The sequence below is a fragment of the Acinonyx jubatus genome, chromosome A2, assembly GCF_027475565.1.
Source record: "Acinonyx jubatus isolate Ajub_Pintada_27869175 chromosome A2, VMU_Ajub_asm_v1.0, whole genome shotgun sequence".
In the NCBI taxonomy this organism is placed as follows: domain Eukaryota; kingdom Metazoa; phylum Chordata; class Mammalia; order Carnivora; family Felidae; genus Acinonyx; species Acinonyx jubatus.
In genome coordinates, this window is record NC_069383.1 from 111,105,387 (window position 1) to 111,119,066 (window position 13,680).

The 13,680-nt window shown below is 55.1% G+C and overlaps 1 protein-coding gene across 2 annotated transcripts in view; it reads right to left on the bottom strand.

Annotated features, from left to right (window-relative positions):
* The window catches only part of WNT7A (Wnt family member 7A), a 78,580-nt gene that overhangs the window by 12,559 nt on the left and 52,341 nt on the right, over positions 1–13,680 (bottom strand). The gene's annotated exons all lie outside the window — the stretch shown is intronic.

Sequence of the window (13,680 nt, forward strand, 5' to 3'; positions counted from 1 at the left end):
AATGGTGGCGGCGGAGGGAAGAGGGGGAGCCACATCGGCAATACTTGGTGCTCGGTGATCCGTGGGGAGTTTGTGAGGAGCCAGGGGCAACTCACTGGCCTCTAATGGGGCCAGAACCCGAAGGAGGACCCGGCTAGAGAAAGAACATGCACTGAGTGCATAATGAGGAAATCCCAGGCCCAGGGAGTAGCCCAGAAGAGGGGCATCTGGGGAGCCTTCAGTGCCACTGAAATCTGGCCCCCGTCAGCATGGGTGCCCACAGGACATCATGCGACTGGAGTCTCAGTCAGGATTCAGTCACTTCCACAAACTAGAACATATGGTTGACACCAGCCAGAAGTGGGGTAAGCGCCCGTAATTTGGGGTATTAAAAAAAAGATTACAAGAGTACAAGACATGAAACTCTGAGAAAGACTGCAAGCTTTGGACAACCACAAGTTCAACATGAGCTAATAAGCTACTAAAAAGCCAATGGCCTGAGGTCACATTAATGGAGGTCGGGTGCCCACAGTAAGGGAGGAGATTGCTGTGTGATTTTCAGAACTAACTATGCCCTGGCAGATGGACAGAGACAGACAGAGATAGAGCATGTGTAGGGGAAGGGGCTGGAGACCCCAAACCGAAGGAGCTGGAGCTGCTTAGCCTAGAGAAGGCAGTTTATGATGTCCCTGGTCACTGTCTCACCGGCTGTGCAGGCCTGTCCTGGGGCAGGGTGAGTGGGAGGGACTGTGTGTCCATCCAGAGGATAGGACTGCAAAGCCAGGTGGAGGGGAGCCATAGGACAGCAGATGCCTGCTCGGTGAGAGGCCAGCCCTCCCCACCAAGCTGACCAGAACTGGATGGGGGCTGCTGGGGAGGTAATGAGCTCCCTGTCCTGGAGAAAGTGGCAGCAGCAGCTGGGGTCTGCAGTGGGGATTCCTGCACAGGGTAGGGTGGGGCTGCTCTCAAACTGCTTCTCTGGCCCCAAACCTGTCTGGAGAGGAGGAAGGATTTTCTGCACCGCTGGAGGGAGAAAAATCAATCTCTTTCCGACAGGTTCCCCAGGAAGTGCCAACATTGTACCAGGTGCTGCCCGGAGCCCAGAATTACCCAGGGCAGGATTCTTAGGCCTGTGGGGCCTTGGGAGAAACTTGGCTCCAGAAAATTCCTTGATTCATAGCACCGAATAGATACTATCAAAGTTGGCCTCCTGTTGCAGACTCTTAGGGCTGCCCAGAGGATCTGGGGGTGAACTTCCTGGAGGAGGAAGGGGTTCTGAGGGGAGGGAGGTCAGACAGTGACCTCTGGTTCCCACACGGTCCATGCCACATGGCGCTCCTGCGACTGGAAGCTTCTGAGCGTCCTGACTCTCCAAAGCGTCCTGAGGGGCATCCAATTTTTAAAACCCAAAAGCCATTTCCCAGCGTTGAATTCCACCACTCCCTTTCACAAACCCTCCAACACTGAGGCCACCGGGAGGAACGGGAAGCCCTACACAGTCCGGGAGGAAATCCTGCCTCGTGGAGCTCCGTCGCTCTTGCCATGCCCTCCCCCGGGGTGTGCAGTTCCCTCATCCCCCCATGGCCTGACCCAACCAACCCTTCCAGGGCCTCCAAACATGGCCCTCTTTCTCAGAGTCCTGCTCTGCCCACTGTATGCTGGCAGGACTCCGCCAGCATGGCCTTCTCCCCGTCCCAATGCCCTCCTCCTTGTGCCGTGTTTCACAGCAAGCCTGGCATGGCCTTCAGAGCTCTGCAAATCCTGGCTCCTCAGCGAGGCTTGCCCAGACTAGAGTAATCCTGTCAGTGATGGCTCCCAGCTCCCACCAGTCATGGCTCCCAGCTCCCACCGCTCATCCCTCCCAGTTCCCACCAATCATGGCTCCCAGATCTTACTGCTCATCACTCCCAGATTCCACTAGTCATTACTCCTTGTTCCCATATCCCACTGATCATTGCTCATGGTTCCCACCGCTCATCACTCCCCGTTCCCACTAGTCATTCCTAAGGACAGGCTCATAACCCAGGCCATCAGAACAAGTCCTGGGGATTCCGTGTGAGGAAAAGACAAGAACTGTTAGTTATTTCCCACCATATGTGAAGAAGAAATTCAGGGGCCAGGGCTATGGATAGGCATCTTGCAGTCAGTCATGTGAGTCTGAGAATGGAGAAAGCAGAACTGAGAAAAAAGAGAGGGTGATGGGTGTGTGCAACTGATTCCTAGAATATCTCTGCATCTGCATCCTGGATCAAGCTGGACCTGAATTCATTCCCCCAGGACCATTCGGTTCCATGAACTGATGAATTTCCTTCGTTTCAAAGCTGACTTGAGTTGGGTTTCTGTCCCTCACATCCTAAAATATCCTAAGTGATACACAGCTCCCTTTATCTGTAGGAGAGGTGCCCTTTGTAAAGCTAATAGCCAGTCCATGAGTTTCAAGTCACAGCATGGAGCAGATCTGGGAGGGGGTGGGGGAAGGACTGTGGGTTTTTTTTAAGGGCCTTGAAGAGGCCAGGGCCTCGAGGGCTAGAGACTGAGGTCTGCTGCTTCCGCCCCTTTAATCCCCTCCACTGTTGGCCAGCCTGGTTCCTCTGCAGGAGGGGTCAGTTCTGGGCCATTTGCACCCCAGGTAAGGAGCAGTGACTCAAGCAATCAGAATTGGTCCTTACATGACAGCATGTTGTGATGAAAGGCAGCCTAAAGCTACCTAGGTAGCCCAAGAACCCTGGTTCAAATGCGACCTCTAGTTGCCACATGTCAGCGATGACAGAAATGACCAAAGGGAGCAGGGCACACTCCCTGTCTCGCTCTCCATTTCCTCATCACAACCAGCCTGCCTCTGACCACAGAGGTGGAAAACCCAAGACACCACTTGATAAAAAGAGAGACCTGAGAGAGTAACTTTTCGTTTCCTATCTTCGGATGCTGTGGTGTGACAGTGAGATTCCTGGAGCCTAGGCAGCCATCTTGTGACCAAAAGTCAAGAGAACCAGAGGCTGACAAGATGACAATGGCAGACCAGAAGGATGGAAATAACCTGGGCCCTGGAAGAGAGCCTCTGAAAAAACAAACAAACAAACAACAAAAACAAACAACAACAAAAGACCACCTATATCCAGACTTCATTTCGTAAGAAACAGCCACCTCCCATCACTGAAACCACTTCCAGTAGGACGTTTTGTTACTTGTAACCAAATGCATCCTCAGTGATTCACTTCTTCTTGTAAAGTAGGAGCAAGCTGTTCCTCAGAAGGAACAGTGCGGATTGAATGGGAGAAGGGCGATGGGGACTTGGTGCAGAGCACCTCACCTAGCAGCCCTGGCCTGTAGGAGTTTTCCAGTTTCCTTTACGAATGCTGAGATGCATGGGCACAGCCCTCCAAGGGCAGGGGCAGAGGAGCAGCGTTGTGGGCTGTAGGAGCAATCGGCTGGAGGTCCTCTACACTGCTGTGTGGCTGCAGGCCAGTCCTTCTCCTTCTCTGGGCCTCAGTTTCCCCCACCTGTACAATGAAGGAGCTAGAGAGGGATCTCCAAGAGAGAAGACAGGGACGCAGAGGGGCAAGGAGAGCAGGGACGTGAGAAGAGCAGCTGGCCACGTCCTCCCAGGCGTTCCCGGGGTGTGTGTTAATTTCAGCGTGGTACAGCAGCCACGTGGACACGGAGGTCATTGCGCGTGTGGAGCGTACCCTGCTGAGGAGGTTCTGGGTCTTCATCCTCCCTCCCGCCTCCTCCCACACCCAGGCCGACTCACCCCAAAACCCATCCTGTTGTGAACAGCCCGAGCACAGCTCCCGAGGCTTGTCGGTGCAGCTGCCACATGGCACAGGAGCCCAGGGCATCTTCATGAAGCCCCTGAGAAGGCCACGTCTTCTCCCGTGTGGCGCCCGTTCCCGGTGCCTGCAGTGTCCCCTCCCATCAGTGTCATCGCCGGTGCTTGCTCCCACCCTGAGATCCTGACCACCCTCTCCCTAGTAGGACACCTGGTCCCAGAACCTTCTCTGGACAAATGCCGAGTGAGCTGGGCCACCAGGAAAAGCTGGCCACTGGTCAAGGAGAGGCCCAGAAATCAGGTGGTGGGTCTGCTGGGCATGGAGGCCTTGTCTCCCTAGGGCTGGCGCGTGGTTTCCACCGAAGGGAGGTGACCTGGGCTAGGACATGGTCACCGAGTCCTGCTGGCTTCTCCCAGGCCTCCATGCCCTCGCTGCCCGCAGCCGCATGTGACCCAAACCACCTGCACCAACCGAGCTGAACCCTTGTCCCTCATCCTCTGTGTGTGATCACGGTGTCCCTGACTGTGCATGTGCCACTTTCTGTGCTCAGTGCCTCACAGACACATCCCAAGGAGCCTGACAAGATCGGGGCCCTGCTGGAGTCAGGCCTGTTCCCTTGCTCACCTCCCATGAGAGCCTGGTTGTGCCGGGCAGTCTGTTTGCCCCTTTCTCCAGCCCGGAGGCTCACCTGTGTACCCCACACCCACAGACCCCCTGTCCCCCAGCCTCATGACAGATCTGGCCAGTGGGAGACCCCACAGAGGACGGAAGCGCAGGAAGAAAGAGAGGCTGGGACACTTCTTCCCCCGATTCCCTCTCTGTGGGGCCATTTGGTGGCTGTCACCGCATTCCCCTACCTATAACCGTGGCTCCTGCCAGCTGGTCCCTCTCCTCCAGCTATACTTTCTCTAGTGACATGGTTCTCTTCACTGCCCCTTCAGGCCTCCGGGCAGTAAGAGCTCCTGGGGTTACCAACACCGGGTCGGCAACAGGCCTCACAGGATTCACCCGATGCTGCCCACACCCCTGTAAGTAATCCCTTCGGCAGACTCTCTTCCGGGACCCCAACTGTGTCATCTACAAGACCCTGGCTGGGCCACCTGGTGAGTCCCACCACCTCTGTGCGCCTTGGTTTTGCCCCCTAGGTCAAGGGAACACACCGGCCAGCGGGAGGGCCAACACCGAATGACCAAAGGCACGGTGCCGGGCCCGGAGGAGGCTGTCAGGAAACACAGCTGCTGCTCCTAGGACTTATTTATTTCTGGTGTTGTGTGAAATCTTTATGTTGGGCTCGGATAAGAGCGGGGACACTTTCTCAGAAAAGGGCTCCGTGCTGGCCTCGCACCTAAGCTTCACCTGCTCCTCCCACCAGAGCGGGAGCAACTCTTTGAATCTGCACAGCAACCATCTCAGGCAGGATTATCCTCATCCCCGTTCTGCGGCCGAGGAAGGAGAGTACGGCTGAACAGAAGGAAGGCCGAGGGCCAGGAAGGCCTTGTTCCCTCAGGCTGTGGTCCCCAGGGCTAGTCTGCGTGGCGGACCCTGTGGTGCCCACGCAGGTCCCCCTCCAGGACTCACGCTCGCCGCCCGGCTGCCCGGGCCATGGCCGCTGATGCTCGAAGGCCAGTTCGTCCTGGGAGCCGCTCTCCCATCACGGGAGCCACCTCACACAAGGTCATGACCCTCCTTGGGGCAACCCCAGCCGGTGATGGGTTGGTACTGGCTGCAAAGGCCCGGTCTCCCTGCCTCCGCTGGGGACAACTCTAAAGGGCCATTCCAGCCCAGAGCGTCTCACGGGACCAGCCGAAGGCTCCGCTGTGGCCACATCGCACCTCCTTCCGGGCGTATCTCCCCGGAGCCCTACCTGGAAATGCTCTGTGTGTGAATTTCCACGTCGAGGCCCTTTCCAGGGGCCCCGACTGAAGACCGTGTGGAACTCAGTGGGCTGCTGGCCGTGGACCGTGCCCCCAGGAGACCACAGGTGGGAGCACTACCCTGGGAGGAGAGGCTGCAGTCTGACAGCCCAGAGTCCACACCACTTGCCCCGGCTTCTGCTGCTCCTCCTTATCTTTCCCTGCTCCTCCTCCTCCTCCTGCTCCTCCTCTTCCTGTTCTTCCTCTTCCTCCTGCTCCTCTTCCTGTTCTTCCTCCTCCTCTTGCTCCTCCTCCTCCTGCTCCTCCTCCTTGTCTTCCTGCTCCTCCTCCTCCTGTTCTTCCTCCTCCTCTTGTTCCTCCTCCTCCTGCTCCTCCTCCTCCTGTTCTTCCTCCTCCTCTTGTTCCTCCTCCTCCTGCTCCTCCTCCTCCTGTTCTTCCTCCTCCTCTTGTTCCTCCTCCTCCTGCTCCTCCTCCTCCTGTTCTTCCTCCTCCTCTGTTCCTCCTCCTCCTGCTCCTCCTCCTCCTGTTCTTCCTCCTCCTCTTGCTCCTTGTCCTCCTGTTCTTCCTCCTCCTGTTCCTCCTCCTGTTCCTCCTCCTGTTCTTCCTCCTCCTCTTGCTCCTCCTCCTCCTGCTCCTCCTCCTTGTCTTCCTGCTCCTCCTCCTCCTGTTCTTCCTCCTCCTCTTGCTCCTCCTCTCCCTGTTCTTCCTCCTCCTCCTCTTGCTCCTCGTCCTCCTGTTCTTCCTCCTCCTCCTATTCTTCCTCCTTCTGTTCCTCCTCCTTGTCTTCCTGCTCCTCCTCCTGCTCCTGCTCCTCCTTCTCCTCCTGCTCCTCCTCCTCCTGTTCCTCCTCCTCCTCTTGCTCCTTCTCTACCTGTTCTTCCTCCTCCTCGTCTTGCTCCTCCTCCTGTTCTTCCTCCTCCTACAGCTCCTCCTCCTCTCCCTGCTACTCCTCTGTTCTTCCTCCTCCCGCTCCTCCCCTTTCAGCTGGTCCTCCCCCTCCAGCTGCCCCTCCTCCTCTGCTCCTCATCCTCCTTCCCTTCCACCCCCCCCCCCCCCGCCTGCCCCGCGTGTCAATCCATCATGTGCAGAAAGCTGCATATCACCCAGCTGCAGCTGTATTCCTCTGGGCAACTCAGATGAAAGAGAGGAAAAGGCAGCTTTTTTTCAGTAAACATTTGGAGTATTTTCTTCTCAGCCACATTCTTTAAGTCATATTGGATGCACTGACCTCAAGCAAATATCCCCATCTGCCTCAGGTGGGAATGGCAGGGGGAAAGTCACACCCCACAGGACAGAGGTAGTGGAGGGCAGCCGGGTTAGCCCTGACGGCGAGGCAGGCCCGGCGTCCGGCCCGGGCCTCAGGAAAAGGAGTGTCAACCCAAAGCGGAGAGAGAAGTTTCCTGGTCTAGACTGGGACCTTCTGAAACTCAGCGCTGGCCAGGTTACAACTGCTCAGAGGCCACCCTGGCTCCCTGTCATTGGGGTTCAAGCCCAGTCTGCCCGGCTCTCGAGGCCTCCACGGACTGGCCCCTGCCCAACCTTGGGGACTCGTAGGGAGCCACGTCTCAGGGACAGACCCCCCCCCACCCCTAGATCTGTCTCCTTCTAGGTTCCCGCTCCCCCCAGTACACCTGTACACCCCTGCACACAGGCACACACACCCGGACACACCCCTCGTGCCACCTACACACGCACCCTCCACATATGCATGGCCCCAGCGGCCCCCACCCTGTTCACACCCTCGCGGTCCTCACCACACAGTCGCACGGGTGCTCGGGCTCGCCTGCTGCCCCACTCCCAGTCACACACACGTGTGCACACTCTCACACACCACCACACACCAGTCAGCCCTGCATGGCACATACTCAGATAGTCCCTCACCCACCCCGACACACCGCATAACCTCCTGTGCTCGAACACATACATACACACATAGAGCCCCCCCCATGCTCACACATCATACACACATACACTCCTCACAGGCTTGCACACATCACACACATACACACATGCTCACACACACCCTACACACACCCTTGGAGGTGAGCGAGCCCAGCTGGGAGCAGCAGACGGGCTTCACTGTGCTTCCTGCCAGGGGCCCTAGGCCAGGCCTCAGCTTTGCTCACCTATCAGCTGATTCTAGCACAACCCTTTCAAAGGGCTGCTGAGGGCATGGAAGGTAGAAACCCCATTTTCGAGGTGGAACGGACAGGCCCAAGGGGGCCAGTGGTGGCTCCAGGAGCCGCCTCCTAGCCCCAGCCCATCTCTCCCAGACACACTCTGTCTGCTTCTTTCTCATGAGCGGACTCACTGGGGGGAGCTGGGATGACTAAGGGGTAGGGGCTGCCTCCGACGGGGTCAGCCCTAGAGACGGGGTCTGGGTGGGGAATGTGGACCGTGGCCTGGATGGTAGTCAGGTGACCCCACTATAGCATGAGGGGCAGGGAGGCCGGCAGGAGCGAGGTGGAGCCACTGAACCCACACGTTCCCCCCGACTTCCGGAGCATTCATTCATTCATTCATTCTTTTACTATTCATCTTTCCACCACATGTTCATTTAATCCCTGCCCTAGGCTGGGCCCTGAGGTTGATGGCCAGGTGGGCAGGAAGAGGCAAGCCCCCTGCTCTCTGGAAGCTTACGCTCTGCGGGGAAGGTGACCATGCACCCAAGTGTCACACAGGCTGAGGCCAGCCTCTCCCAGCGGTGGCTCTGAAGGGAAGCACACACCTGCCCCTCCTGCGGTCATAGCCCCCAGCAGTTTGCCTCCTGCAACCCGACTGGAAGACGTTTTTGAGCCAATGGAGGAATCTGAATCAGATGGGGTATCATAGAGCATTGACGAATTCTTTGTGTTGTTCCAGGTAATAACAGTACCATTATTATGTTTTTAAAAAATCCTTATTGATTAGTGGAGTAACATGATGTCTGCCCTAAGCGGTTCTGGTTTAGAGGAACTGGGGTGGAGACTAAAACAATGTTGATGGCTCTTGGCCAAATGTTGGGGTTGTTGTAGTTCGGCGTTGGGTACGTGGGGCTCACTATACAGTTCTGTCTCCATCTACCCCTATCACCCCCTGCTACCTCTGACCTCACCTCGGATGTCTTGTCCACTGTGCTCAAGTTACAATAGGTTCCTTTCTGCTTTTCCCACACACCAGGCATGCTCCTGCCTCAGGGCCTTTACACTTGCTATCCCTCTGCCTGGAACACTCTTCCCCACCCTCCGTAGGGCTCCGTCCCTCACTTGACCCTTGCTCAAATCTCTCCTTTCTAAGAACACTTTCCCTGACCCCTGCCCTGATTCATTTTGCTCCCTTGTGTCAGTAACTGACATAGCACGCATTTTCTTTGTTCAGTTGCTCTTGTCCCCCACTAGAATGTACATTGCTCAAGGATAGGGACTTGTCTGTCTGCTCCCTGCTGGGTCCCCAGCACCTAGACTGGTGCCAGGACCATAGTTGGTGCCGGAAAATACTCACTAAATGAACGACTGAGAGCAGTAACAGAGGAAACTGACTGGAGTGAGGTGAGGAAATGTCCTCCTGAGTCAAGACCAGGATGTCGAGAAGGACGTGGCCGGACAAAAAGGAGGCAAGGACAGACCAGGCAGAGAAAAGAGCATGGGCAAAGGCCCCGGAGCACAAGGGAGCAGGAAGCAGTCAAGACATGAGGAGAGGGCCAGCCCGGCCTTCACCTGGGACACAGAGGGACTTGGCATTTGGGAAGCCCCCTCGGGTAGTCGCATGGATGACAGACCGGGGGGCTGAGCAGGTGCAGGAAGCAATAAGACAGGGGCTCAGCCGGGCAGAACTGAAGATGAACAGCAAGGAAGCTCACAGAAGCTGGAAGAGAGCTTGGCCATTTTCCAGAGGAAGGCCCCTATGAACCTGCTTCGGTGGTGAATCAGCCACACCCTGCCAGCCCTATGGGGATCAGAGCCCCAGCGCCCAGGGCACGGCCGGCCCGTGCTGCCCAGCAGGCCGGTGCCTATGTCCAGACCCTCCTCTCTTGACCCAGAGACCTGTGCGCCTTCAAGGACAATGCTGAAGGTGAAACTTCAAAGGCCTGTGGTATTTGACCACAAGGACAGTGCAACAGTCAGACCAGAAACACGCGTCCACGCAAGACTCGGACGAGAATGTTCACGGCAGCACTATTCGCGGGAGCCCAAACATGAAATGACCCACGCGCCCACCTGCTGGCGAGCAGATAAACAGAATGTGGCGTATTTGTATGATGGAGTATTACGCAGCCATAAAAAGGGATGAAATACTGACACAGGCTCAACACGGACGGACCTGGAAACCATTAAGCTGAGTGAAATAAGCCAGACGTGAATGGTCACATGTTGTACAATTCCGTTTATATGGATGTCTAGAACTGGCAAATCCAGAGAGAGAAAGCAGATTAATGGTTGCCAGGGGCTGGGGGGATTAGGAGTGGGGAGCAACTGCTAATAGGCATGTGCTTTCTTTCGGCGGGGATGAAAACATTCTAAAATTTTTATGGGGCTGGTTGCGCGGCCCAGGAAATCCCTTCTGTAAACACTTAATGTCAGGTCTTTCTGAACCACACGAAGCCCACGCTGCCTCAGGGCCTTTGCAGCTACTATTCCCTCTGCCTGTGACACCCTTCCTCTGGTCCCTCAGCTACAGTTCCGCTCCTCCAAGCAACTCTCCATGGTGGCCCATGCATTCTCCCCCAGCTGTCATATCTCCACTTACATCTTCCAAGGCTCGGTCCCTGGAGATAACTCATTTTCCTCCCCCCTCCCTGCCTAAATGTCAGCTCCAAAAAAGCACTGGCCTTATCTCTTGTTCAGGAGGCATCTAGAAGAGGCTTGCCTCATGGGAGGTACTCAGCCAGCATTTGGATGCGATCAAGGAGTGAGTTAGTGAACAAATGAATGAATTCATCCCAGCTCAGGAGCCTAGCTGGCCATTTCCTTCCCGCTGGGATCTTGTAAAGAGGCCCTGACTTAGTCCACAGAGGAAGGCTGACACCCCAGGCAGGGGCCTAATGACAGGGGACATAAGGGATGGACGCTCCAGTGCATGGAGGGAAGACTCAAGAATGAGGTCATCCTCTGTGCCCCTGGCCACCCGCAGATGAACTTCCCTGATCCCAACAAGGCCCCGCCTGGGTGACCAGGTACTCATGAAGCCCTTTGAACCCCCATCCCAGGACAAAAGTTCTCTTTGTGTCGGTGTCTGGGCGTAGGAGCTGGTATCCAGGAGGGTGGGCCGGTCTGGCCTCAGGTTCCTTGTCGCCCCACATGTCCCAGAGGACATGGGCGCAGGCACACGTCCCCTGAGATATGCCTTTTCCTGCCCCCGATGTAGTCAGGTTTTTCCCAGCCAGGCAACTGGGAAAAACACCCTGGGTTATCTCTATGCCAGGCCAGTTTCCAGAGAGGTGGGGTGGGGCCTCGCCCCGCAGCGGAGGGGGGCCACGATGGAGGAATAACTGATTTCTTACTGCTCTGAAGCTACAGGGAACTGCTTCAGGAGCTGAGACCCAAGGGCTCAGAGGCACCTGGGCTTTTGTCCCAGCCCAGCCACCAAGAGCTGTGTCGCTTCTGTGCCCCACTCTCCCGGCCATTTCTGAGGCTCTGTCAGCGCCACGTGGGCTGGCCCTGCGAATTTGGTGGAGTGCAAGTGGGCCTGGAAGGTTCTCGGAAGCCAGATCACACCAAGGGAACTGGGGCATCTTAGAGCAGAGAGAGGAGTTTTCAGTGTCCCCGCTGGGAGTCCTAGCTCTGGCACCTCCTGGCTGGGTGATCACAGGAATATCACTTCACCTCTCTGAGCCTGATTCTTCAGCAAGAAAACTGGGGGTTGAGAACAACAACAGAAACCGGCTCAGGGTTGCTAACCGAGGAAGAGTAATGTGACGTGCCTGCCTCACAGGAGGGAGCTAGAGGACAGGGCTTCAAGGGGGCCTGGTCGGTGCTTCCAGATTTTTGCAGGACTCTTTTCTGCAGAGGATGCCAATGAGCTGGAGGACCTGGGGAGCAAAGGTGGCTCTTCCTAGTTGTTTTAGGGCACAACTCCCAACTGAGCCTGCAGGATGGGAGTGGACTTTGCAGAGGGAGTGGGCTCTCCGGCACCAGAGGTGTGCAAGCCAGATTTAGATCTGCACCGTCCAAAATGGGAGCCGCCGGCCACACGAGCACTCAGACTGTGGCCAGTCTGCATGGAGATGAGCTTTAAATGTAAAGCAAATACCAGATCTCAAAGACTTGTTATGGAAAAAAAAAAATAACATAAAACATCTCAGTATCTTCATGTTGATTACATATTGAAATTATAACATTTTGGGTGTTTTAGATTAAATAAAATATATTATTAAGTTTAGTACCCCCTTTTTAACTTTTTTGATGTGGCTACTAGAAAATTTAAATTACCTACACAGCTTGTGTTAATTTCTATCGGACAGCTGGTCAATTCCTTGTTGCCCAAAGCATGGCCCCAGGACCAACAGCATGGCCTCGTGGGGGCTCGTTGGAAGTACAGATTCCGGAGTCTGCTTTTCCACACACTCGCTAGGTGATCTGTGTGCACGTGTAAATTTGAGATGCCTTGTGGACGCCTCGACTGGAGGTCTGGGGGATCCCCGTTTCCGGCATGGAGTGGGAGCCAATGGCCCGAAGTCCAGCCTGCATTACACGAAATCCTAACGGATGCCATTGTCCCAGAGTCATACACTCGGTCCATGCCGTCCTTCAAACCCTGCTCTCTCGCACCAGGAAGCAAACATACTTTCAAGAAAAAAGGGCAGCTTCGCGAGGGACCAGTCTCTCTTAGAAATGCACACAGAATACACCATTGGTTGGCACCTTGTAACTTTTTAAAGGCTGGGAAATAATCTCAGAAAATAACTGGAAAACAGAGCTGTGTGTTAAAACAACAACAACAAAAAAAAACAACACCAAAAAAAACAAAAACCAATGTGACCAACTCCCCCTAAATTCCTCCTTCTTTTTCTCTCTGAAAACTTGGCCCACAGGCATTAAATGGCACTAAATATAGAAATGGTAAGCAAGTAAATCACTCAGAGGTGCCACGGGTTGCCCAGGGCCTGTTTTACGGTTGAGTTGTAAACCATTGAGAGCTGGGAGCTGTAATTAAAATGCTGACAGCCTCCCAACTGTGAGCTGGCCGGGAGGGAGCAGGGCTGGGAACCCACAAGAGGGGAACAGGGAGGGTGGTGCACTTCCAAAGGCACATCGGCCCAGGTTCAAAATCCACCATTGGCTTTCCAGGACACAACCAAACCCACAGGGGTCGGGAGGTGATGTGCCCTCCCCGCTCCCAGCCCCACTCCCAAACACACCCATGTGACTTCACCTCCTACCTTCCCCTCTCTCCCTCAGTGAGAAATACACTGGCCTCTGGGCCTCAGGCTCTTGTGCCTGTGGTTCCCTCTGTCTCCAATGCTATTCCCCACAGGGCCCCCTTCCTCACTTCCTGCTCAGAACTCACCTTTTCAGAGACTCCTCCTGACTACCCAGTATAAAACGCCCCCCACCCCTGCCCCTGTCATCCCCTCTTCTCACTGTGCTTTCCTTTTTTAATCATGGCTTTATTGCTCTCTCACAGTAGATTCTCTCTGTGTTTGATTATTTGTTTGTCCTCTGCTTTCCCTCTGGAATGTCAGCTCCATAAAGGCAAGCACCCTCTAATCCCAGAACCTAAAACAGTACCAGACACCTAAATAGGTGCTTAATAAACATTTGCTGAATTAATGAATGCATGGATTTCCATCCCTTTCTTTCAGCTGGTCTGCTGATCTCACTGGGAAAATGTCCAGCTTGCCAGCAATGAGCTCAGCTTTTCACCCATCCATTCAACCAGCCATCCTTCCAAATAACTATCCATTCATCCATCCATCCATTCATCCACCTGTCCACCCATATAACCATTCATCCAACAATCCTTCCAAATACTATCCATCCATCCATCCATCCATCCTTCCAAATACCTGTCCATCCATCCATCCATCTTCTAACATCTATCCATTCAAGTATCCATCTATCCATCCACATAACTATCCA